We start from the raw sequence: 27,783 nt of genomic DNA on the forward strand, positions 1-27,783 counted from the left end.
TACTGAACATGTGTTTAAATCTCTATTGTTGAAATGTATTTTTAAAAGTTAATGGAATTTTGTTTTGTTTTATTGTTAAACCTAATATAATATGGACTGTTTTATATGAAATATGGAAAATATATGGAAATTAACGAAAATATGTACTAAACTCTAAAATATGGAAAAATATGGAAAATAAAAGTAGGATTTTTCAACCCTACACATTGTGAAACATAAAGATAATGCAAAATATAAATTATATTAGCTTTATAAGTAAATATGTATTTACATATAAATCCTTTCCCTGATTATTAGATTCGATCATGTGGTCCAGATTTTTAGTGTAGGTATTCAATATTAAAACACGATTTTTTATACAATATATCGATTAAATTAGATTTACTCTCCACCTATCAGAAGGCTGGTTGTGTTACACGTGTAGATTGTAAAATAATTGAAACCATTGAGCTAATTCGAGAATAGAGCTTCGACGTGAAAGAGGAATGACCAATAAATGTTACCTGGAGCCCTATTTTTCTTTGTTTAATGGACCGTAACATTACGACATGGGACTTACAGCTTTACCTACGTTCCGAAGAAAGTGATGCTAACCAATCCATCGCCCTCAGCCTAGTTCGAGCCCGTGAATGTGGGACCCATTGACACGCACAGTAACATTTAGACCACCGAGGATGACTTATTATCAAGGGAGGGAATATAAGTGTCACTTGCACAACGCTAGGGCTTGGAACCCTTCTCTTACGAGGACTGTGGCGCCACTCGATGCCCAGGCTTTTAAAATCTTCGGCGATCATGCACTGGTACTGTTATGTCATGCTTCTACCCCCCCCCCCCCTCATGTAGTAGGTATTAAGTTATATCCCTTTTCGGCATTCCCCTTCAAAATTTTCTATGTGTCTTCATATGGAATGACGAAAATTGGAGTTAGACAAGTGGCTAACAGGCTTGGAGCTCACATAGACTCTTCCTCTCAGTCCCAATGTCCCTTGCAAGGTCGCATTTTTGCGTACCTTTTAAATGTTTATGCTCTAATTAATTAATTCATTCATTCAATATAGTTTATTTAGGAAGTCTCTAGTTTGTCTCACTTATCTCCTTCTTCATCATCATCATCATCATCATTATATTATTATGATAATATCGAAGTACATATATTTCCGTGCAGAAAATCTGCGTTACCATATGATGAAGGATGGTTAGAACAGAGAAAAACTCTCTCGATACCGGGACTCGAACCCGGGTTTTCAGCTCTACGTGCTGACACTTTATCCACTAAGCCACACCGGATTCCATAATAATATGATATGCGTAAGTAATCACTTAGGGGTGCTATTCATAGACATTTCGCTAGCCCGCGCTACGAGCGTGTTAAACTAGCCCCGGCTATCGAGTTATTACTTGTACAGGATTCATATCATATCATATCATATCATATCATATCATATCATATCATATCATATCATATCATATCATATCATATCATATCATATCGCTAACACTGGTTTATGAACGTTAGTTCGCTGATCATCCACCGGAAGCCCGCGCTAAGAATGTCTATGAATACGGCCCTTAGTGATTCAAGACAGCCACCGGCGTGGCTCAGTCGGTTAAGGCGCTTGCCTGCCGGTCTGAAGTTGCGTTCGGGCGCTGGGGTTCGATCCCCGCTTGGTCCTGATTACCTGGTTGGGTTTTTTCCGAGGTTTTCTCCAACTGTAATGTGAATGCAAGGTAATCTCTGGCGAATCCTCGGCATCATCTCGCTATCACCAATCTTATCGACGCTAAAATAACCTAGTAGTTGTAAATAACCAACTAAAAAAAAGTGATTCAAGACGGCGCTCATCCAATTGTATACCGCCCACTTAGTCACTCGTAATGAGTGCACCTCTGTACATAGTGCGTTGGACATTGTGCCATTTTCACATATTCTGAGATACAGTACATAAGGTAAGGCCACCAAGGGGAAACTGAGAGGTAGAACTTAAACTGAGAGGGATCCGATCCGGCATCGGAACTGGAATCCAGTGTGGCTTAGTGGATAAAGCGTCAGGACGTAGAGCAGAAAACGCGGGTTCGAGTCCCGGTGTCGGAGAGAATTTTTCTCTGTTCTATCGATCCTTCATCATCATCATCGTATTCAAATTCATAATGGAGTGAAATGTTACCGGGTGATGGCGGGAATGGGTTCGAATTACACTTCGACCAATTATCTGGTGGAGTTTTTTCAAGTTTTACCCAACTGTAAGGTAAATGTAAGGTAATCAATGGCTAATCCTCGAACCCATCATCCACACCTGTGGAGTAACGGTCAGCGCGTCTGGCCGCGAAACCAGGTGGCCCGGGTTCGAATCCCGGTCGGGGCAAGTTATCTGGTTGAGGTTTTTTCCGGGGTTTTCCCTCAACCCAATACGAGCAAATGCTGGGTAACTTTCGGTGTCGGAATGTTAAATGTTATGTTTTATTTAACGACGCTCGCAACTGCAGAGGTTATATCAGCGTCGCCGGATGTGCCGGAATTTTGTCCCGCAGGAGTTCTTCTACATGCCAGTAAATCTACTGACATGAGCCTGTCGCATTTAAGCACACTTAAATGCCATCGACCTGGCCCGGGATCGAACCCGCAACCTTGGGCATAGAAGGCCAGCGCTATACCAACTCGCCAACCAGGTTCACTCGGTGTTGGACCCCGGACTCATTTCACCGGCATTATCACCTTCATATCATTCAGACGCTAAATAACCTAGATGTTGATACAGCGACGTAAAATAACCCAATTAAAAAATATAATAAATCGAACCCATCTCGTCGAAAATATCATCACCTTGTCGCCAAATCCTAGGTAACAACGTAGTTACAGAGAGTAGTTAAATAACCGATTAAAAAAAGTGGAAACACATAAGGTTCGTTTATGTTCTCTTCAATTACTAGAATGTAGGAATTCTTTGTTAGCGACGCTTTGTTGTTAGTTGTCTTACTGTACAAGTGTCCATTCGCAAAATACGCTCTTTATTCTGTTATCAATTTTATTTAAACATGTGTAGCTCATTGTAAACAGTGAGGTTACTGACTCTTATCTTGCTTATCAAGATTTAGATGTCTGCACGTGAGTTTCTACTTACTCTTTCTATAGAGTACAAAGAGGGAACTCTGATTTAAAGGTTTCCGCGAAGTCGTATTTTCAGCATTCCTGAATTAAAAGAGAAAACAAATTTTTTGGTATACCGTCTGTATGGGTACACAGAGATTTGTTTTAAACTGTTTTAAGCCACCGGCGTAGCTCAGGCTGTAGCGCGTTTGCCTGTTAATCCGGAGTTGTGTTTCAGGAAAGATCTGCAAACTATGGGACTGTTTCGTAGAGAACCCATCTGTAGGCTGTGTGGGCAGTATACTGAAACAGCAGGACACTTAGGCCTACTGCTCCAGTGTGAGGTCCTGGAAAGGAGGAGACTCCAGAATGGGATGAAGGTCCTGGAACTTGTTAGAAGTCCAGAACTGGAACCCCTGTGAAAGATTATGGGGTAGCATAATAAGCCTTGAGGCTGACGTACGAGAGTTAATAAGCTCTTAAATAATCTTCATTTACATTACTACTACTACTACTACTACTACTACTACTACTACTACTACTACTACTACTACTACTACTACTACTACAGGGACATCATTTTATTTTTACTAACATTTTTAATATTAACTTGGCTATACCTCTGGATCAACGCCGTTTGCTACCCCCTTCCACGACTGTAGTTCGATGATACTGGCGTAGAATACAAACAAATCACTTTACTAGGTATAGGTGGGAAGAAAAGTAGTTCATCCATTTACGTAAACTAGGAAATATCGCGCTTTTGAGTTTGATAATTTTCATTAGATTTTTGTTTAATCAAAATACAGTACAATATTAACAATAAGTGTTTTTACTCACGAACTGAGCTGTCCATGTGGACGTATTCATTGTGCAGTGTACATTATACTGTCTACAGCACATTAGCATACAATATAGAGAATGAAGTTAAATTAAAAAATAATCATAATATGGATATTTAAACACATTTTTAAAATGGTGGCCGTTCATTTCGATACAGGCTTCAGTTCTTTTGTGTATATTATTGCACTATAGACTATTGTACCTAATCCCAATTACCAGTTTCGTCCTTCGTACTAGTAACTCATGTTGAAATAATTCTGTACCTACTCTATAAAAGAGTACCTTACGTACTGTAAATTCAATCTTCACTTCTGCCCGATCCGAAAAGATAAAATTACTCAGACATACTATCTGCTGTCCGTCCAAGTGGTTATGTCATAGGGTCGTAGAAAGGGAGGAAATCACGTGACAGTTAATTACTTATTTTATTTAAGCTATTTTAAACAGTTGTATAATATTACGTAGACGTCCAATTCCTAACAGAAATTAATGTTTTGAGAAAAGAGCTAAGACAGCCCACCCACAAGCTGGCGAATAAAAGCTGGTGGGGGAAACCGGGATACGACGTAGGCAAATGGACGACAGTACCTGTGCGAAAATGATTCAATATTGAAAGCTCTTTCGTCACTGGAAAACGCGAACATATTTTTGGAACGTACTGTTTACTATGACCGTAAGATTACTATGACTGTATATGCGGTCTTGGATCTGTGTGGAGGACGGTTGAATTTCATTAGTAGAAGGAGTGAGAGTGAAGTACATTAAAAAACTCAGGTACAATAAAAATTGAAGTAAAAATAAAATGATGTCCCTGTACTATTACTACTGCTACTGCTGCTGAAGTAATCCATCGCACACACTGTGGCAGATATTCTAGAACATAAATTCAGAGCAGCTGTGTACAGCATTGAAGAGAGATTGTTACTTGAACAAAATGTTTGATACAGACAACATCTACGAAGAACTTATAGGAACGGGTGTTGATGCAATCAATTACATTTCTTGTGTAATATGCCTGTGTCAGAATTTTTAAGATTGTTTAGAAAATATGAAGAATTAAAGTTACCTCGTATTTTTGAAAAGCCTACATTTCGGCTTTTCTTTCATTCCATCATCAAACCCAGATCATGTCATGCTGCTCCGAATAGTTTCTGTATTTAAGACGGTCGTAAATTGAAAAAAATCAGCGGTATTGACAGGTCATGAACGTCCATTTAAGACAGTGGTCGTCAGCACTCGCTGAAATGAGTAAAATGCTTGGAGGGTAAGGAAATATGCTCCGTCGTACACAAGGGATAGAGAGACAGCATACCCGCCAGCAGCCACGAATGCACGCTAGGTGGTGTTGCCAACTCCAATTTGCGAAAAATCATACACGCTTACAAAAAAAATCACCAAATTTGTCATAAAATCCATCAGATTTTCGTTCCTATAGATTTTTTTTCCACTTAATTCCCATCCATTTCTAATTTTGGTTCAATGATAATACTTTGAACCCACTTCTGAATTTCACCAAGCAAGACACAGACCCTAACATTGATGGCGCGAATTCTGTACTTTTTAAACGGGTTTTTATTTGATACCTCTTTGTACTGGAAAACTTTACAAGTAGTAGTAATGCTGAAATTGCTTCATTTCATTAAGTTCATCACGTACCGCTATATTTTAATATTTTCAGTAACTTTTTGGGCTGTATTGAATTAAGAAAATCTTGATTTGTTGTAGAATATAATGGAAACTTAGTCTAGCAACATTTTTCAGTATTTCCATACATTCATAGTCTTTTCAGCAGTTGCTTGATTGAAGGAACAACGAAAGAAACGCGCCGTCATCGAATTAATTTCTCATCTTGTGTATTAAGACTGTGTTTTGTTTTCCGTTCCAGCCATTGGATTGTTATGCGGTTACCTGCAGAGTACATTTATAGACATCTAATATTGCAAGACAGTTATTCATAGATTTCAAAAAGGCTTATGACTAGGTTAAGAGAGAAGCTCTATATGATATTCTTATTGAATTTGGTATTCCCAAGAAATTAGTTCGATTAATTAAAATCTGTCTCAGTGAAACATACAGCAGAATCCGTATAGGTCAATTTCTGTCAGATGCGTTTCCAATCCACTATGGGATAAAGCAAGGAGATGCACTATCACGTTTACTTTTTAACTTTGCTCTAGAGTATGCCATTAGGAAAGTCCAGGATAACAGAGAGGGTTTGGAATTGAACGGGTTACATCAGCCGCTTGTCTATGCGGATGACGTGAATATTTTAGGAGAAAATCCACAAACGATTAGGGAAAACACGAGAATTTTACTTGAAGCAAGTAAAGAGATAGGTTTGGAAGTAAATCCCGAAAAGACAAAGTACATGATTATGTCTCGTGACCAGAATATTGTACGAAATGGAAATATAAAAATTGGAAATTTATCTTTTGAAGAGGTGGAAAAATTCAAATACCTGACAGCAACAGTAACAAATATAAATGATACTCGGGAGGATATTAAACACAGAATAAATATGGGAAATGCCTGTTATTATTCGGTTGAGAAGCTTTTATCATCCAGTCTGCTGTCAAAAAAATGTGAAAGTTAGAATTTATGAAACAGTTATATTACCGGTTGTTCTATATGGTTGTGAAACTTGGACTCTCACTTTCAGAGAGGAATAGAGACTAAGGTGTCTGAGAATAAGGTTCTTAGGAAAATATTTGGGGCTACAGGAAAATGGAGAAAGTTACACAACACAGAACTGTACGCATTGTATTCTTCACCTGACATAATTAGGAACATTAAATCGAGACGTTTGAGATGGGCAGGGCATGTAGCACGTATGGGCGAATCCAGAAATGCATTATGAATGTTTGTTGGGAGGCCGGAGGGAAAAAGACCTTTGCGGAGGCCGAGACGTAGATGGGAAGATAATATTAAAATGGATTTGAGGGAGGTGGGATATGATGATAGAGACTGGGTTAATCTTACTCAGGATATGGACCAATGGCGGGCTTATGTGAGGGCGACAATGAATCTCTGGTTCCTTAAAAGCCAGTAAGTAAGTGAGTAAGTAAGTAAGTAAGTATGTAAATAAGTAAGTAAGTAAGTAATATTGCAAGACAATTATTTTGAAAAGATAATGGCCATCGTTTAAAGAGTCGTGTTTTATATGCAATGTGCCTTACAGATATGTTTGAGAATTATTGCAAAATCACTAAAAATTTCCACTGATATTAAAAAACACTAGATTTCCCACTGCTCACCGTTTAATGAATTTTAGCCACTGACAGGACTAAAAAACTAGATTTAGTGGGTAAACCACCGTGTTGGCAACACTGACGCTAGAGCAGTGTCTCGTCCGCGGGTAACAGACGCTAGTCCGAGGGTGCAGTGTTCTGATGACCGCTGATTTAGGGCATGAGATCTTGTTCCCTGTCAAAATTGCACCTTCTGTTGTTTTATGTGGAAACCTGGCGTCGTGCTCACTCCAAATTACAAGCGTCCGATGGTGTTTTGCCTGATCTAAGTAAAGAGAATCTGAAATAAGGTCTCATAATTTGAAGCACTTGAGGATTGACTACACATATGTATTGACATTACAGGGACAACTGTCATGTGATCTTCTGTCTTCTGAAATTAAATTGTAACTCACTGCGCAGTGTTTATTGCGAGGCTGGTGGGAGTGGATGAAAAATGGAAATGAAAATAAAATCTGTAAACGAGAATCCCACACTGCTGTGCGTGTCGGAGGGCTCGTCCATGCGTGCACGCATTACAACATACATGACCTTCACGAAGGACACATCGGTGAAACGAGGGCTAGGTTGAGGTCAGGCTCACTCACTCACCTACTCACCCACTCACACAATCGCTCGCTCGTCCATTCGCGCAACGAACTCACTGAGAATAAATTACTTTCCAGATACGTCCATCAATTATTCTGCAAATCATGCCGTTTTCTGTGGTTGACTGATTCATGTTCTCGCCATCAGATCCGAGGTTACCGCATTCAAACACGGTCGAGGGCGCGAGACGGATTCTTTTAAATTTATCAGTTTCAATTTCTGAGGTAGAATTTTTGTGAGGAAAATGGTGTTGGGGTCAGGTTTCTCTAGGTAAACACCATTCCTATTTTTTTTTTTTTTTTTGCAATTCATTTTGAATAATTTTTCAGAAAAGTCTATGATATACAATACAAAGATTTATTTTCAGTCAATGACTGTACTTTCTATATGTGTAAGGTACAAGTCCTTATATTACATAATTTAATACTGTATTAACGTTTTCGTCGGTCATGCCGACATCATCAGATACAACTTTTTATGCTGCAATATCATCTCTAAATAAGTACATATGTCTCTACAATAAAAAATACAATATACATTAATAAACATAAAACATAATAAAAACAACATGGTTTGGGACATCAATATTTCTTTTTTTATGTAAATGTACCCTTATTGTGAACTAGTTAAAACACAAACGTGTGATTACAATGCATATACATATATAAAATTGCAGGTCTTCACTACATAAAAATAAAACTAAAAAATCCATGTAAAATACTATGTGAAGAGATGCTTACAGTCTTTAATCTATACTATCTGAATTGCTTGTGTCCATATTCTTATTATCCGGTTACTACACGCCTTTTCTGTGTCCAAAAGATGTATGTACACCATAGTATTTTACATGGACTTTTCAGTTTTATTTTTATGTAGTGAAAACCTGCAATTTTATATATGTACATGCATTGTAATCACACGTTTTTGTTTTTAACTAATTGACAATAAGGGTACATTTACATAAGAAAAGAAATATTGATGTGCCAAACCATGTTTTTATTATTTTATATGTTTATTAATGTATATTGTATTTTTTATTGTAGAGGCACATGTACTTATTTAGAGATGATATTGCAGCATAAAAAGTTGTACCTGATGATGTCGGCATGACCGACGAAAACGTTAATACAGTATTAAATTATGTAATATAAGGACTTGTACCTTTCACATATAGAAAGTACAGTCATTGACTGAAAATAAATCTTTGTATTGTATACCATTCCTCTTGCAAAAGTTCAAGATTAATAGAGGTTTCCACCATCTTCCTGGTGTGAAGTAAATCTGTTTTCATGTACAGATATGGAATTAAAATTTGGAGCGAGTCTTGATGGGAGTCCACCTGTCCTTTTCGCACTACTGTCCACACGTAGTATATATACATAGAGGCTCCTGTTTACTGCACATGCGCAGTGTGTTGGAAGAGAAATTTACACAATAAGAGAGCTCCAAATTTAATTTCTGTATCTGTACGGTAATGTATGAGATAGCCCACAGCTTCGACCTGTTGCTTGTAGAGCAGCGGTGGCCAAACTGGGTATCGTGATTACATCGTGTAATCAAAGACATTCATACTGGTAAGGGGAGTTTCTCTGTCTCGCTCACGTACCGAAGGTAAGCAGTGTCGGTACCATGCCGCTCTACAAGCCTCTGTCTCTAGCAGGAACAGAAGGTTTCGTACAGGATGGGAAGAGGAATTTATTCGCTGTTCTGTCGGAGAAAATGTAATATGTTGCTTTGCTCAACGGTTCAATTAGTAGTAATATCTAGAAGCGACATTACAAGGCATTACTCCAATTACACAGGCAAAACAGGTATTATTATTATTATTATTATTATTATTATTATTATTATTATTATTATTCAGTAAGTGTTACCGTAATTCTTATATAGGCTACGTACCTGAATATGTAGGCCTACACGTTTCTTTGAAGAATAAAATAATTACTAGACTACGCTATATCTCTTTTTTAATCTTTTGACGACTATTATCAGTTATTTACTAGTTATTGATTTAATAATAATAATAATAATAATAATAATAATAATAATAATAATAACAATAATAATAATAACAATAATAATAACAATACTGATAGATTACCAGTAGCAGCAGTAATAATAATAATAATAATAATAATAATAATAATAAAAATAATAATATAGAGAAACTGATTGAATATTACGTGCTAGTGTAGTAATGAAACGCGCTATTAAGCTGCAAGAACTCAATCAGCCATAAATCATCGTCATGAAAAGAAAGATGACATAAATAAATGTAAAGAAGCCACCTATCTAGTGGCGAACGAAATAGCTCGTTCTCTTAAAAGCATTCCAACGAAGGAGAGTTTTATAAAATCGTAATGATCAAGGTGGCTGAAATAATTTGTCAAATTAAAGTTGTTAATTAATGTTGAAAAACTGCGCTTTCTCAACTAAATATCCAGAAGAGAATTCAGGAGATTTCTGATTGTGTTCATGAGAAATATAAAAAAAAAGCAAGAATATATATATATATATATATATATATATATATATATATATATATATATTATTGGCTCTTGATGGCAGCAGTGCCATTACTGATAAAGCAAAGCTTGCGATTTTTATCAGCAGGTTGTTGAAGAACTCAATGTTAGTGCACGAACCACCACTGTTTGTAGTTTTCATGTCATGTACCTCTCCCCCGTCTCTTTACTTCATAGACTGTCTCTCGCGTGTAATCACTGCCGTTCGAGTTTTGGTCACAGCTTTTCTAGAGGAACTGTGATGTCCATATCAATGTATCTTGTTCGGTATTTATTGCTCTTCAGATTTTCTTGTTTTGCCATCTCAGGTAATTTCAACTTTACACACTATAAATAGACAGAAACATGGCAGGCTCATCACGACGGCGCCGGCCTCCATGGATCGTAATGAACATAACATTAATAACAATCGACAAACATCTTTTCCCTGAGCGTAATTTCAAACTAGAATCGTGCACAACAGGTTGCGAAAAATAGAAATGATAATGTTACAGAACGCCTGGCGCTACAGACAGAATGCAAAGCTCTTCTGTTTCGCGGAGTGATCTAATGTTCGGTTTAACGAATGTTCGAGTCTTTCTCGGGTGGACGGTTCTGGGTCATGAAAGACAGACTACATTAAGCCATCCAGGAGTTTCAGGAATCGTTGCAAAGACGCGATTATCATTGTGTATCTTTCAATTGATATTTCCTCCTATCTCCCTATTAATTAATTCAGGTATTGCAGTTAAGTATCATCAGAAGCAACAGATCATCGAACTACAATCATTATAGTTTGAGAATGTTTTTATTTTTGTTAATAACTCTTTAAAATGATTTATTAATGAAATAATAATACATCCACTTAGAATAATTAAAAGGCATAGGCTATATTAATAATTACTCCTTTACAGGAACCTATGCTTTTTGAGTTTAATGTTACAATGGAAGGTGTGTACTTTCTTTCTCTTATATTTTGTAAGTAATTGTAATTCATTTTATTTTTTTATTTGTTTACATGTCAGATTTTATCTATGCCTTACGGTTACTTCCTTTGTTACCGGTGTCCATTAGTTGATTATATATTAGTTATGAACATAAATGTACCTAAGTGTCCAATCAATTATAGGCCTATTTCAAGCTAACACTTTTTTAATCAGGAAAAGTAAATTTCCTTCAATTGTTACTCTATTTGTGTAGTCAGAAAATGTCATCAAAGTTCTTGTATGGTTAAGTGCGCCTGGTGTTCTGTCTATCCTGCACATTAGGCGCAACCGCTTGAAAATCGGATCGGTCGGATATTCAACCTCGCCGGTTGTTCTCCGACCTATCGAATATAAACCGATTCTAAGCGCTGTTCTGCACGTTCTTGGATTACACGCAAAGCTGAAGCAGCTCGCCGCGTTTGATATGATGAAATTGGCCATTGAAAGTAACAAATGCTATCCTCACAAATACACTAAATAAGATAACAACTACTTTGTGTTGATTAGCAAACGGTATCATTAAAATGTTGAAACCAAATAGACTGTGATTTTTTAATATTTTTTGTGGTTTATTATAGATTCATTTAAAAAGAATCGATTCATATTGAAGCCTGATAACATATATAAACGAGATGGGCACTTATTCTATTTGTTGTTGAAATCAGACAAGTCACAAATTTTTGCTACATGCACTGATTACGCAACAAAAAATTCAAAACACGAGTAATTATTTTTCTGCTGATTTTTGGTTGAAATCATTGTTGAGATATAGATTTCGTTTAAGTATTTTCGATTGTAGATGGCTTGTGAAATGATTTCAATAGGGCAAAAGATTTCCGTCAATTATTATAATCATAATAAGATTAAGGTAGCCGGTTTGATAGGGCTTCCATGAAGGAAATTATATACCAAGATGACAAGTGAATGACGCATGCAGATAAATACACAATATATTGTATTATTCGTGTTAACAGTAGTTTTTATGTTTAAAGCATTCAAATCACATTAATGTGTGCTAATATGTCAATTCATATGAACAGATCTTTGAATTAAAACCTTTAATTTTAAGGTCACAGTACTTTACAGTAACAGGTAATGTTCAAGTTCGTCTGATATTATTCAATAAATTTATTCTTTAATTTACTTGCCGATTGAAGTGCTATAATGTCTGGACCTCTCGACGATGGAATGAAACTTCATATCCTGATAGCGTTACTTGATCTGCTAACAGAACATGCCTAAGATTTGCATCTACACAGCATCTTACTGATGTTCAAGAGGTAAACGTTAAACGTTGATTCGGAATCAGGTAGCAAACATAACCAATATATATATATATATATATATATATATATATATATATATATATATATATACTCCTATATCCTGTAACGGGTGGAAGCCACAGGAAGCCAGTATAAAAAAAAACATTTATGGACTCTATATGCCATGAATAACTCAAGAGTGTTTCGTAGCCTAATTGTAAATTAATGCTTCAGACAAAATCATCCGGAGATAAGCAGCGGCAAAAGTCCAAATATGTGAATATGATACCCGAATTAAGCAATGTAAAAAATCTGATATATATTCTTCTGTCGGCTGACAAGGATAATTCTCGGGTTTAAGAAATTCAAATCTGTCAGAATTAGCCGGAAATCGGATAAATTGGCAACAGTGTAAACAGCAGACTTCACGTACGCTCAGAATGAAATTAATGTTCTATCGTGTCCATCAGCGAACGCAACTTGATGTGAAGTCATTGTTTTGTTCGAGACCGTTCGGAACGGTCCGTGGCTGATCGAGACAAGTGTCTGATGCAATATGCTGGAGCCTTATTGCAGCGGTACATGGGACAGTCCGGTCTGAGACAACCATGCTGCCCGAGACAGGGAGCACATTGCCGGCCTAATCACATAACTCTCAACAGTTCGTGGCTTTCTGGGAGACTCGTGCATTGATCTGCACTTGCGGAAAGCCACGTGCTTAGAGACTTTCGAAGCAGGACGGGGCGTGTACTAACCGCTGCGTGAGGCCGTGAAGGTCGTACATTACCGTGTAGAAAACGAGGTGGACTGCGCCAGCTACAGTTGACCCCTAACTTAAGAAACGCATGTAGAGCACGTGGTGATCGGACATTTCAGGCTTCACATTGAATGTATTGAAAAGTTTTCAGCGTGGTTTGAGACATTTCTACGATGTTCTCACCAGAATGTGTAGCTCGAGACCTGAAGAAACCGCTTAGATTGTTGGGTTCGTTATATTTTACAATTGAGGTGCTGAGTGCAAAAATAGCTTAAGTTGAAAACCCATGTTTTGAGAAAAACTATGTCAAAGTTTTAGAACAATGTAGAAATTTTAATAGTACATAAAGGTATCGTGTCGGTGACGGTGTCGTGTATAAGTCCTGGGGTAGCTTAGTCGGTAGAGCGTTCGCGCGCTAAGCGAAGGGTCTCGGGATCGATACCCGGCTCCGGAACAATTTTTCCTTGAAATTATTCAAACCTGCTTTACAGCGAGTTACTACCTGAAAGCCAGATTTGTATAATTATCATCATTTGTTTTGCATAACATTTTAGACTGTATAAATTATTCAATCCAATATTATTATAATTTAAACATAACCCATTTTTAAATATTTGTAAATAAAGTATGGAAAACGTAAGTCGTTATTGCATTAAAAGTCTGAGACCTCTTAAATTAGAGTACCTAGGCATTTAAGCCAGTAGAAAAGTGTTATTTCACTATCATACACGAACTTTATAGAGAAATAATAGTACATTAAGACTTCAGCTTACCAATAAGACTTCTAACAGATAAACCCTTACAATTTTATGAAAATATACTGTACAAACAAAATGACATTCTAATAAGAAAAACAGAAGATCTATTAAGAAAATCAATTCTGAAACTCTGCTACAGATGAAACTGTGGATTATATAACAATTTTTCTGTTAAGAAAACTGACTGAAAAATTACATTTTTGTAGGAAAAAATTGTAATTACTTCAGAATTGATGTACATAGACCAATTAATTTTGGGATAGAGTTAGGTAATATCTCAAGTCTTTCTTCCATATCCGAATAATCTACCACTTCACATCACACTCCTGAATTTCGGCCCATTTTCACTTTTTTCCACACTTCTAGCAAACTCAACAACTGTTTATTAAAGTGGAGGAATAAACTGATTGACCAGTATTAACAACTCCCAATTTTATGATGTAAATGGCAGTGACGGTCCCGGGTTAATTTGTTGCGAATTTCAAACTCAAGAGAATTTTATAAAATGACATTTTTTCCTAAAGAAAATAAAGAAAAAAATCTGGATTTTAATGCATGAACAAGGTGACAGAATTTGTTTAATCAAAGAGTAATATTTGTACAAGAAGTCTTTAAGATATTTCTAACTCCATCCCAAAATTCATTCTGGAGTACTAATTAATTTTTCTCCTGCAAAAAATGTAATTTTTCAATAAGTTTTCATAGCAGAAACATTTTTAAGTAATCCTCAGTTTGAAAGATAGAGATTGGGTTTGCAGTAAAAAAAACTTCATTTTTTCACAGACATTAGGTCCATAGGGGGTTTCATATAAGTATAAGCATAGGAGTGAAACATCACTTTTGAAGGGGTTTCCTTAAACTTTTGGTAGAACCTGCACACCTGTTAGGCTGCATTTGTTTGTTTCTCTTGTTTGTGTGTTGAGATGTTTTTGTAGAATGTTTTGTCTTCTGTATGCGATGTTATAATTTAATTTCCCGAATGATGATGCGAACTTGTACAGTATGTTTTCATATGTTTGTGATGTATTTTTTTTTGTAATTTTTTTGTAAATTTTATTTTTTATCGGATATAACTACAATTTTTTTCTTAAGATAAAAATTGTTGAAGTACCGAAACTATTGAGAATCGGGCCATGTTAACACGAATAGTTTTACTCAAATCGATCCCAAGAATAAGATAAGTGAAGTACGATAACTGTATAAAGGGAAGTAATCGAAAATGTTAGCAAGCGGCCCACCTTTGAGAGATAGCGGTGCAAGGTAAAGTAGAATATTCCTCGTCGGATTTTATAACACGTCAGCGACAGAAGCCGCAGCTTCTCTGCGTTTTTCAACAGTTTCTCGGAAACTGCCTCCCACCCAGACAACGCAGCAGATGCGGCGAAGCCCCTTCCTAAATTCATTACGTTGCGTAACCACACTCGTTCTTCTGTTCTTTGCATCCCCTCCCTCCTTTTTCGATTCCCCTCCTTCCATAATGCGCAACTCCCATATATTGTACTCATCGAGTATGTCTCTCTTCGTGTGCCCCTCCCTGCTTGTGTGAGGACTGCTCTAGTAGTACAAGGACTGCTCTAGTAGTACAAGGACTGTCGCGTCTTTAAATGTATTTTTATAATTGTAGGTATATGTATGCTCACGCCCCTACAGAAGAGAAAGACGACTATATAAAGGATAGCTTCTATGAGGAATTGGAACATACTTTTGATCAGTTCCCTAGATATCATATGAAAATTTTATTGGGGGATTTCAACGCTAAAGTAGGACGGGAGGATATTTTTAGACCAACTATTGGAAAAGAGAGCCTACACGCAATTAGTAGTGACAATGGAGTTAGATTAGTCAGCTTTGCCACATCGAAAAATTTAATTGTCAAAAGTACAACATTCCCCCATAAGGATATACATAAATATACTTGGACTTCTCCAGATGGATTGACACACAACCAAATAGATCACATCTTGATAGATAAACGGAGACATACTAGTATAGTAGATATTCGAACTTTCAGGGGTGCAGACTGTAATTCTGACCATTATTTGGTGATTGGAGAATTAAGAGAAAGATTATCAGTAGCCAAGCGAGTAGAGCAACAAGTTAATATTACTAAATTCAATATTTTGAAATTAAAGGACGAGGAAGCTAAGCAAAATTATCAGGTCGAAATTTCGAATAGGTTTGCCACTTTAGAAAGTTCCGACGAAGTTGAGAAAGAATTAGATGTTAATAGCGTGTGGGAAAATATCAGAGATAGTATCAAAATTGCAGCTGAGCAGAGCATAGGTTATTATGAAACTAAGAAAAAGAAACCGTGGTTTGATGAAGATTGTTGCATGGTAGTAGAAAGAAGGAAACAGGCAAAATTGAAATTCTTACAGGATCCAGTTGAGGAGAAGAGAGATAATTATTTCAATGAAAGACGGGAAGCAAGTCGTACACTTAGGAATAAAAAGAGAGGTTACTTGAAGGAAAAACTGAATGAGGTAGAAACAAATAGTAAGAATAAAAACATTCGAGATTTATATAAGGGTATAAAGGAATTTAAGAACGGATATCAGCCAAGGGTAAACGTGATCAAGGATGAGAATGGTGACTTGCTTGCAGACTCTCCATCAATCCTAAACAGATGGAAAAACTATTTTGCGCAACTACTAAATGTACATAGGCCAAATAGAAATGATCGGGACGAAATTGAAATACAAACTGCTGAGCCATTTATACCCGAACCCACGCTTTCAGAAGTCGAAATTGCGATAGAAAATCTGAAAAAGTACAAGTCTCCAGGTATCGATCAAATTCCAGCAGAATTAATACAAGAGGGTGGAAGTGCATTATATAGCGAAATTTATAAGCTTGTACTTGCTATTTGGGAAAAGGAAATTGTACCAGAACAATGGAAGGAGTCCATAATTGTACCTATTTTTAAAAAGGGGGACAAAACCAACTGTGGTAACTTTCGAGGAATATCACTTTTGTTGACGTCGTACAAAATTTTGTCCAATATTCTTTTGAGGAGATTAACTCCGTACGTAGATGAAATTATTGGGGATCATCAGTGCGGTTTTCGGCGTAATAGATCGACTATTGATCAGATTTTTTGTATTCGGCAGATAATGGAGAAAAAATGGGAGTATAAGGGTACAGTACATCAGTTATTCATAGATTTCAAAAAGGCTTATGACTCGGTTAAGAGGGAAGTATTATATGATATTTTTATTGAATTTGGTATTCCCAAGAAACTAGTTCGATTAATTAAAATGTGTCTCAGTGAAACATACAGCAGAGTCCGTATAGGTCAGTTTCTATCTGATGCTTTTCCAATTCACTGCGGGCTAAAGCAGGGAGATGCACTATCACCTTTACTTTTTAACTTCGCTTTAGAATATGCCATTAGGAAAGTTCAGGATAACAGGCAGGGTTTGGAATTGAACGGGCTACATCAGCTTCTTGTCTATGCAGATGACGTGAATATGTTAGGAGAAAATACACAAACGGTTAGGGAAAACACGGAAATTTTACTTGAAGCAAGTAAAGCGATCGGTTTGGAAGTAAATCCCGAAAAGACAAAGTATATGATTATGTCTCGTGACGAGAATATTGTACGAAATGGAAATATAAATATTGGAGATTTATCCTTCGAAGAGGTGGAAAAATTCAAATATCTTGGAGCAACAGTAACAAATATAAATGACACTCGGGAGGAAATTAAACGCAGAATAAATATGGGAAATGCGTGTTATTATTCGGTTGAGAAGCTCTTATCATCCAGTCTGCTGTCCAAAAATCTGAAAGTTAGAATTTATAAAACAGTTATATTACCGGTTCTTCTATATGGCTGTGAAACTTGGACTCTCACTCTGAGAGAGGAACATAGGTTAAGGGTGTTTGAGAATAAGGTGCTTAGGAAAATATTTGGGGCTAAGCGGGATGAAGTTACAGGAGAATGGAGAAAGTTACACAACATAGAACTGCACGCATTGTATTCTTCACCTGACATAATTAGGAACTTGAAATCCAGACGTTTGAGATGGGCAGGGCATGTAGCACGTATGGGCGAATCCAGAAATGCATATAGAGTGTTAGTTGGGAGACCGGAGGGAAAAAGACCTTTAGGGAGGCCGAGATGTAGATGGGAGGATAATATTAAAATGGATTTGAGGGAGGTGGGGTATGATGATAGAGACTGGCTTAATCTTGCACAGGATAGGGACCGATGGCGGGCTTATGTGAGGGCGGCAATGAACCTTCGGGTTCCTTAAAAGCCATTTGTAAGTAAGTAAGTAAGTAAGGTATATGTATGCAATTTTTGACAGAAGTTCGGATATTTTCAACCTGAAAACTGTTAAATAAGTTGAAATAATATACAGGCAGAAACGTTAATTTCAGAAAATAATTTTAAACTGACTGTTACACTTTTACTACGTCATACTACTTTTGACCGATAAAACGGTACGAAAGGACGTCTTTCAACTAATCATGGCTGCTTATCGCACAATTTTATCGCTTCCCTAGCATTTGTTTGTTTTTATCACTGCCCTAGGATTTGTTTCTTTGTTTGCCAACATTTCAAACTGCTCTGGTCTGGACGTCAAAAAAACAGAAAATTACAAACCGCTCCAGTCGATGCACAGCATTTTCAAATATGACTCGCACTGGCATTCAAGAACAAGAATTAATAAAGATCACTGGTCATAGCTATGCATCTTCCCTGAAACCCTATTTACAAATAAATGAAGAGCACCATTCGGAAATACTGGCTAAGTTGAAGAATACACCATGTGTATAAACGAATTCCACTTTTTTTACGCACACGTCCAATATAACATCAACTGAACCACCAACCACTAAAACATTCAAATTTAAAATTTGTACTTCCAATAATTGTTCTGTTTAAAATTATTCATGTTTATTTTTTATTTCATCGTCCTTAATTAAAACTTGTCTTGTTTATTTCATCATCCCTAATTAAAACTTTTCTAACACTTGTTTATATTATTTAGGTTATGTTATAGCTTCTGTTATATGATATTATGGATAGTCACGTATCAGAAATTGTTTAATACTAAGATTTATTGAAAATCATCTGTCAAGTGATAATTGAAGTGGAATGAAACTGTTTTAATAAAAATGAAACTGAATCAACAAAGCCTTCTTGACTAGTAACCGTCCACAGAGTTCAATGAAGATTCCATAGCTGGCACAACTGATAAAAAGAAAACAACTAATCATAACACACTGCTGCCACTAGCGTAATATTTGTATAATGGTGAGATGGTACAATAATACATTTGAAGACAGTTGTGTTTTCGTAAGTCAATTAATACTTTATTGTATTGAAGTACTTCGTTACTTCTAATCTTTATATACTTTCTTCTAATCGTGTAATAGTCATTTAAATCCCACTCGAGTTTTGATTTTCTCTAGATAAATCAAAACTTCTAGTGAGATTACTGTTGAAAAAAACTTGATCTAAAATCTAAAACTGCAATTATGAGTGATGCTTCTTAAAATATAACTGAAGTAATTATATCTTATAACCGACATATAGGTCCCTGCGTATACCGGGTGATTCAGTAAAAGCGTGCAAAAATGGAACAGAAAATAGAGGATGCTCTGTTGAATGTTTTGAAATGGGGAACTTGGGATCTGCGAAGCCAAATTAAGACTGTACTGCTCCATCATACTGTGATTAATTCTCCGAATGGCATAAAGCAGGGCTTCATAAATGCTCAAAATTGCACGCGCGTAAATAGCCGTGCAACGGTGCAATGCACGGTGCAAAGAAGGTAAATAGTACTGCTGTGAGGTATCCAAATACATCTTCTTCGATTATTGCAGGAAGTCTAGGGAGCGCAAGTAGACGGCGGAGCCTGAGTCGAAAAGTTACGCAGTTTAGCGATCGATCTTTTCTTTTTTTTGTTCCAACCTTCAGAATAGTGTTGTTTAGATAAATAAAAAATACTTTTGTTATGTTTGGTTAGGCTACATTAGATAAATAAAATCTTAGGTTGGCACAACATGTAAAGATAATTGTGTGGTATCGATCACTGAACGGAGCTTAACTTTGCTTACTTTAAGTTCTACTCAACTTGTATATGTGAACGATTTTTTTCTGTTCTCAAGTGTACAAAAACAAAATTGCGGTCGAGTATTTCAGATGCTAATTTAAATCATTTTCTCATGGTTTCTCTCAGTCGTACTATTGCTCCTGATATAACTGGTATCATCGCAAGAAAACAACGAAAGAAACATCAATAGGCTACGTTTTATGTTAAGTGTTATGTTTCTGTCACTAAAAAAACATTCAAGTTACCTCAAAATACTTCCTGTCGGATATTACTTAATAAAAACAAAAATTGTAAGTAAATATGTAACTTATATTTATTTATTTGGCCGTCACGTATCCAGTTTGCACTGAAATCCCTTCAGTATTGTCTTGTTAATGCACGTACAAAATGCAGTGCACTCTGTGAAGTACTGGCATAAAGGAATCTGTCGCTGACTCATATCATGTTTTATCATGTAACAAAACAAATACGATAGGCAGATCTACCTTGTGGATGATAGGTCAACAAAGAAAAACAGATAGATTGCCTTTGAAAATTTGAATAACAAATACATGCAAATACCAAATGTAAATAGTAAGTGTGAAGTGTATGGCAAACAATAGGCGATAACAATATACATGTTTAAGCCCACATCGCCTTAATCTGGCTTTGCTACGAGTATCTCAACTGTTCTGTAGGACATCCTCTATTTTACACGCTTTTACTCAATCACCCGGTGTTTTAGGTACCAGCAGTAGCTAAAAATCTTTACTTACCTGAAATTAATTTTAATTTTGTTTATGTTACGACGCTTCATCAAGTACGATGATTATCTAGCGTATGAGTAAAATGATAATGCCAGACAAAATGAGTCAAGGGTCCAGCGCCGAAAGTTATTCAGCATTTGCTCTTAATGCGTTGAGGGAAAACTCCAGAAAAACTTCAGGCACGTAACTTGTCCCAACCAGGATTTGAACCAAATTCGCTCGTTTCATGCTGACCGTTACTCCACAGCTGTGGACTTATCATTTACCTGTGTTCAGTTTTGTGTGCAACATATGGTGTTTTTCAAAAGGTAAGATCAACCAAGTAGGAGGTGAAAGATGAGCTTAAATATAATAAATAATGTGCAGTATCTTTCCTTGTATTCGCTATGGTTCAGTAAATACAGTGCTTCATGTGTAATGTAACCATATTTATGTAAGTCTAACAAATAAGCAAACAATACTTATCTATTATTTGAAACAGCTTGACAGTGTTTTTCGTCTAGTGATGCAGGTTTTCAAAGTGCTGTTTCTCGCGTAAAAATAATTCAACGCGCCGTAGAATATTATATGTTTTAAGTTGCTACACAACAAGCGCGGGATATCTGCTTCAGCTGCATGAATCCTGTGCATAAGCTGGTTTCTGTTTTCCAACGTGGAGCTTTACACTTCAAATTAACCAAAAGAAATCCAACGCGTTCAATCAGGGGATTGTGCTGGCCATGACATAAGTCCTTCTCTTCCAATTCAGCGTGCTGAGAATGTTGGTCTAACCTATGAGGCAGAAGGAGTATGAACTGCATTGCAGCGCCAACTAATTGGTACCACATTCGGTGGTTTGCGGGCCTTTCGTCTACTACCTTTTAGCCACAATTTGTTTCGTCCATTACCTTTCGTCCATTCACTTTCGTCCACGTTCTCTTGTCCAGAACCGATTGGTCCATACAATTTACGTCCATCCATATATTTTGTCCACACCGTTTATGCCCATAATCTTTCGTCCATCTTGCAATGCATCTGCAGTCAGTGATTGTCGCCGAGATGCCGCAGTGTTGTTTGAGCTACCATTAGTACCTTCACAAGTCGTTTTCGAAATATTTGATTTTTTGGCAGAAAGAGCAACAGAAGAGACTGAAGAAGTTACAGAATCGTGCAAAGAGTTTATTTGAGAGCGATTCGTCTAAGAGGAAGGAGAAGAGGGCGCAATGCAAGATTTCCACCGGAAACATGGAATAATGAAGCAGTCTTGTGTGGGGAACATATGACTAACAATGCCGTCGAAGGTTGGCATAGTACATTTCAAAAAGTCATGGTTGTTCATCATCCCAGCATTTGGAAGTTTTTGAAAGTCTTGCTGGATGAACAGGAATCAAATGGGCAGGTGATTACTCAATATTGTTGGGAGTCCGTACACCATTAAGTCAGACATATGTCAACAATCATTAATGTATCAGGGAAATGGTTCCACGGTATGAAGACTACAAGAACGACGGCCGGGTGAAACATATCTAAGAGGAATTTCATGTACCGGTATATTAAAAATTAACCCTGCTGAAGTTCTTCGGGAAGAAGAAAATAATGACTAATCATGTTTATAATACAAACAGTATGTACATTCAGCAATGTGTCAGTGGACAAAAAAACGTGGACGAAACGTAGTGGACTAAAGGTCTTATAAAGCATTCGTTGGCGTACAATATTATGGACAGAGTTGCATCGAGGAAGTTGAGATAATTTGCACCATCAATTCTGTTTTCCATAATGAAAAGTTAAATAAAGCACTTTTATCATGTTCGTCCGTGATTATACAACTTACCGTCCTTGGAATTCATTACCTATAAATGTTAGCGACTGCCCGACATTAAACGCTTTCAAGTCCAAACTGAAACATATTATTAATTTAGAACGCACAGTGTCCCAGTATGTATGTATATATGTATGTATGTATGTATGTATGTATGTATGTATGTATGTATGTATGTATGTATGTATGTATGTATGTATGTATGTATGTATGTATGTATGTATGTATGTATGTATGTATGTATGTATGTATGTATGTATATATATTCACAATTGTAACCAGATTATAAAGTAATCATGTAATTTAAATTGTCATCTAGTTTAAGTGAGCATTTAAGCTCGATAATCCTCTGGCTTAAGCATATTTTTCTGTTTCGATTTCGTCTTAGATATACCTATAACTTTCTTTTGTATGAACATTATATTACCATGTATTTTATTTTTATCCTCTGATTGAGTGGAAGAGAATGCCTCACGACCCCAAAAAATAAAGCATTATTATTAACTTACCTACAAAATGGATTTAAGGAACCCGCAGGTTCATTGCCGCCCTCACATGAGCGCCATTGGTCCCTATCCTGTGCAAGATTAATCCAGTCTCTATTATCTTATCCCACATTCCTCAAATCCATTATAATATTATCCTCCCATCTACGTCTCGGCCTCCCCAAAGTCTTTTCCCCCCAGCCTCCCAACTAACACTCTATATGCATTTATGGATTCGCCCATACGTGCTACATGTCCTGCCCATCTCAAACGTCTGGATTTAATGTTCCTAATTATGTCTGGTGAAGAATGCAATGCGTGCAGCTCTGCGTTGTGTAACTTTCTCCATTCTCCTGTAACTTCATCCCTTTTAGCCCCAAATATTTTCCTAAGAACCTTATTCTCAAAGACCCTTAATCTCTATTCCTCTCTCAAAGTGAAAGTCCAAGTTTCACAACCATACAAAACAACCGGTAATGTAACTGTTTTATAAATTCTAATTTTCAAATTTTTTGACAACAGACTAGATGACAAAAGCTTCTCAAGCGAACAATAACACGCATTTCCCATATTTATTCTGCGTTTAATTTGTTCCCGAGTATTATTCATATTTGTTACTGTTGCTCTCAGGTATTTGAATTTTGCCACCTCTTCAAAAATAAATTTTCAATTTTTATATTTCAATTTCCTAGAATATTCTGTTCACGAGATATAATCATACACCTCGTCTTTTCGGGATTTACTTCCAAATCTATCGCTTTACTTGTTTCAAGTAAAATTCCCGTGTTTTCCCTAATCGTTTGTGGATTTTCTCACGTCATCCGCATAGACGAGAAGCTGAAAAGCATTATTATTGTTATTATTATTATTATTATTATTATTATTATTATTATTATTATTATTATTATTATTATTATTATTATTAGGCTATTTCATATTTACTAAACCGTAGCACATACAAGAAAAGTTTATATACATTTCTTACTTATCTCCCTCTCTCACCTCATAATTGGTTAACCTTTACCTTTTGAAATATTGTGTATACGGTATGTGTAAAAAGTGTGGTTTGTAGAACTATTACATGTGTTCAGAATAATAGGCTCTTTCGTGGCTCCGACTTAAAGAACGCAGAACTTTACACTCTTTGTCTTTACTCTATCGAATTCTGCACACCTCAACACCAAATTACCTTTCGTCTTGTTTCTCCTATCTATACTCTAACCACGAAGTAAATACCAGATCACTTATCTGTGGCACGCTAAGTATACCTCTTCATAGAACATCTTGTTATTCATCATCTTTTACAGTATCCACCTCGCGTCAATGGAATTCCTTGCCACAAAGTATTAGGGGCTGCAAGACAATAAACACCTTTAAAAATAGCTTAAAAGATAATCTTATTAGCATTTCACTCCAATCTTACTGATTTAAACTATCACTGACTACATTGTTACTTCATTCTTTAGACATCATCCTGATAGTGCTTTATTTTCAAAATTGTCTCATAATAATCTCTTTCTATTATCTAATATTATATGAAATATATATAACATTCTATGTATTTTAGCTTAATTCTGCTACACAGTTTATTTCAGTGTTTAATTAATAGCTAATAATATTTTGTTGTTTAATTCGTATATAACTCTTGTATACATGTAACTCTCACTTAATCAAATTGTTGAATTCTTTGTAAGTTCATGCATATGTATATACACTTTTTGCCTTACGGCCTTAACTCTGCCAGCTAAAATAAATTATTATTATTATTATTATTATTATTATTATTGTTATTATTATTATTATTATTATTTAATAACGTGTGACTTTTGAGTATTTGAATGTACCTTGGCTTAGCATGGCTTGACTTTTACGTGGGCTGGACCCGGGACGAGTCCGTACACTTAGGTACGGTTTGGCCCTTTATGCGCCTTTATGTGCGAAGATTGTCCAAGTCCGACAGAAGGTATGGGTAGCATTCGTGAATCCGACTCTGACAGGTAGGCCATTCTGCCTCAGCCCCTGATAGAGCCAGGCCCGTTTCATGGACGAGTAACCTGATAAAGCAAGTCCTCTATGTCATCTTCGGCTGACAGTTAGTCCATCCTCCTGCCTCAGCCCCTGGTAGAGCCACAATATGAGGAGCCTGATAAGCCCCAGGGGCCCGTAGCCCAAGTCCTCCTCTATCAATATTGGAAACCCCAGCCTATGCTTGTTATTGCGAATGATGGATGAAATGAGGAGGGAGGTGGGGAGTGTTGGTGGAACGATAGAGGGAAACGTGAGTACGTGTACCCTGAGATTGAATGTAGGCCTACCTACAGTGGAAGTAAACGAAAAGGTGTACAGAACTTACGCTTTCATGATGGTGCGTAACGCGATACTATGAAGTGCAGGCTATTTATTAACAGTAATTTCACTAGACTAGAGGTTTTGATTTATGTAGAGAAAATCAAAACTCAAAAGGGATTTAATTGCCTATTACACGATTAGAAGAAAGTATATAAAGATTAGAAGAAATAACGTACTCTAATACAATAAAATATTAATTAACTTACTAAAATTCTATTTTTCTAATGCTAGCTTCACCAAAACGTTTGAATGTAGCCGCCATTTTCAGTTGACTATCTGTGGGGTAAACAAATCACGATCGCAAAGCATGCTTTATAGTACCATAAAGAATTTGCAGTTTGAAATGTTGGCAAAAAAAAAAAACAAACAAATGTTAGGGAGGTGATATAAACAGAAGAAAGTATATAAAGATTAGAAGACATAAAGTACTCTAATACAATAAAATAGGTATTAAATTGACTTACAAAAATTCTATTTCACTAATGTTAGCTTCACCAAAACGTTTGAATGGAGCCGCCATTTTCAGTTGACTATCTATGCGGGAAACAAATGACGATCGTAAAGCATGTTTTATAGCACCGTGAAGACTTTGCATTTTGAAATGTTGACAAAGAAAGAAAGAAATACTAGGGAAGTGATAAAAACAAACAAATGCTAGGGAAGTGACAAAATTGTAGCGATAAACAGCCATGATTGGTTGAACCACGTCCTTTCGTATTGATCAAAAGTAGGCTAATATGGCATAGTAAAAGTGTAATGGTTGCAGTAAAAAAACATTTGCTATTTTCCCTGAGGTTTTTTAATAGAAAAATTCAATAATCCTGTCGAACGATTACTTTCCGTTCGCACGGTGGGGGTAAATTTTACGGAAATAGACGTACATATTTTTTAATTTACTAGTGAAACGTATCAATAGGTTTATGAAGACATATTTCAATTATTTTTTTCTGTAATAAATAAAGTGGATTAAAATTGGTTTCAAATAAGCTACTCCATCCTATAATTCCATACATAATTACCGATTGAAATAAAGTTAAGCCTAAGTATATTCTGCGTAATAAACTTATTGAGAAGTAATTCCTCAATAAAACAAAATAATATATTATTTTACGTAATTTATTACAAAGGTAATTAATGTGTTGGTCCATTTTTTAATTGATTGTCGAAAATTATGCCTAAATATTTAACTTCAGAGGACTTCTTAATAATCTGACATTTACATTGTATAAGGCAACGATTAGAGTTATGTAATTTAATGCTTAATATAGATGTAGGAGGTTTTATACATTTTTCAGATAATGGGAATGGAATAATTACGGTTTTACTTTCGCTGATAGAAAAATAATTTATGTGAAACCATTCTTTTATTAATTCAAGTCCTTTATTAGAATTATATGAGCAAATGCTGGGTAACTTTCGGTGCTGGACCCCAGACTCATTTCACCGTCATTACCACCTTCATCTCATTCAGACGCTAAATAACTTAAGATGTTGACAAAGCGTCGTAAAATAACCTAAAAAAAAATTATTAGAATTATTATATGTCTCATACCAGGTTTTTCCATCAAAAAGTAAAACTGTGTCATCTGCATAAGAACAATGAACACCATTGTATGGTTGTAAGTCAGTTTTTAATGAGTCATTTGAATCTCATTGTTGCACCAAAACCTTAGTATCACGAAATTAGCCGAGTCTGCCCTATTGTGAAGTGAGATGTAGGGTAAAGTTGCCTAATTCCGTGATACTTTTTTTCACTAAATTTCACGGGATTGGATATCTTGCTAGGAAGTTCACCAATGTCTCAAATGTAGGCGAAAGATGCACTTTTTCGAGAAAGATGTCTGGCGCTATCGTCGAGCGGCAAAGCTTTGACTGACATTCGATTTTAAAAAAGAATCACGGGATTTGGGGTATCACGGAAATAGGCAACTTTATCCTACTGCACGATAATAAATATATATAGCCTATAAACCAGGAGCTCAGTCAGGTATGTTGAAAATTGTAGAAATGATTTTATGTAGACATCACCCTCGTTCTCATTATTATTCAATTGGTTAATTATACAACTTTTTTTGCTCCACGGAATTAATATAGTTGTTTTACGCTGTAAGCTTGATTTGAGAAGTAACTATGTTATGTGAAAAATAGTAATTTTAACTAGTAATTTGTGATAACTTTAGCATACAGATTAGTTCAAAATCGTTGTCATGAACTGACACAGGCGCTTGCTTATATCAGTATTGTCAGTATTGAGGTAAAAATGTTTTGTTGTTAACTTGCCTTGAGCTCTCAATAAT

At 36.1% G+C, this 27,783-nt stretch overlaps 1 protein-coding gene across 1 annotated transcript in view; it reads right to left on the reverse strand.

Annotated features, from left to right (window-relative positions):
* LOC138709260 (organic cation transporter protein-like) overlaps nucleotides 1-27,783 on the reverse strand; it is a 343,326-nt gene that overhangs the window by 158,384 nt on the left and 157,159 nt on the right. The gene's annotated exons all lie outside the window — the stretch shown is intronic.

Source organism: Periplaneta americana, chromosome 11 (genome assembly GCF_040183065.1).
Source record: "Periplaneta americana isolate PAMFEO1 chromosome 11, P.americana_PAMFEO1_priV1, whole genome shotgun sequence".
NCBI lineage: Eukaryota > Metazoa > Arthropoda > Insecta > Blattodea > Blattidae > Periplaneta > Periplaneta americana.